This window comes from Citrus clementina, unplaced genomic scaffold (assembly GCF_000493195.1).
Source record: "Citrus clementina cultivar Clemenules unplaced genomic scaffold, Citrus_clementina_v1.0 scaffold_5, whole genome shotgun sequence".
Taxonomy (NCBI): domain Eukaryota; kingdom Viridiplantae; phylum Streptophyta; class Magnoliopsida; order Sapindales; family Rutaceae; genus Citrus; species Citrus x clementina.
In genome coordinates, this window is record NW_006262201.1 from 34096391 (window position 1) to 34097452 (window position 1062).

The following is a 1062-nucleotide window of genomic DNA, read 5'->3' on the forward strand; positions in this document are numbered from 1 at the left end:
TGACTACATATCTATACGGCTGTATTGATGCAGATATTTATATGAAAATTCCTGAAGGATTTAAAATGCCAGAAGCAAACAAATTAAAACCTCATAGTTTATATTATTTGAAACTACAACGATCCTTGTATGGATTAAAACAATCTGGGCGTATGTGGTACAATCACTTAAGCAACTATTTATTGAAAGAAGGATATGTAAATAATACAATTTACCCTTGTGTTTTTATTAAAAAAATCTGAAATTGGATTTGCAATAATTGCAGTATATGTTGATGATTTAAATCTTATTGGAACTCCTGAAGAGCTTTCAAAAACAACTTTTTGTTTGAAAAATGAGTTTGAAATGAAAGATCTTGAAAAAATAAAATTTTGTCTTGGCTTACAGATTGAGTATTTGCCAATTGGAATACTCTTACATCAGTCAAAATATACTAGAAAAGTTTTGAAGCATTTTTATATGGATGAAGCCCATCCATTAAGCACTCCAATAGTGGTGCGATCACTTGATGTAGAAAAATATCTATTTCATCTTAAAGAAGATGGTGAAGTAATTATTGGTCCTGAAGTACCATATTTTCGTGCAATTGGTGCACTCATTTATTTTGCAAATTATACTCAACCTGATATTACATTTTCAATTAATTTATTAGTAAGATATAATTCTGCACCAACTCGTAGGCATTGAAATGATGTAAAGCATGTATTTTGCTATCTCCGTGGAACAATTGACATGGGATTATTTTATCCAAATGGATCAAAGTCACCACTAATTGGATATGCAGATGCTGGATATCTCTCTAATCCATATAAAGCTCTATCTCAAATGGGTTATTTGTTTACCTTTTGTAATAGTATTGTATCATGGTGATCAATGAAACAAACAATGGTTGCAACATCTTCAAATCATTCAGAAATTCTTACTATTCATAAAGCAAGTCGTGAGTGCATTTGGTTAAGATCAATGATACAACATATTCGAGAAACATGTGATTGTCATAAATTAAAAATAACCCTACAATATATTATATGAGGATAATGCAGCATGCATTGTCCAAATTAA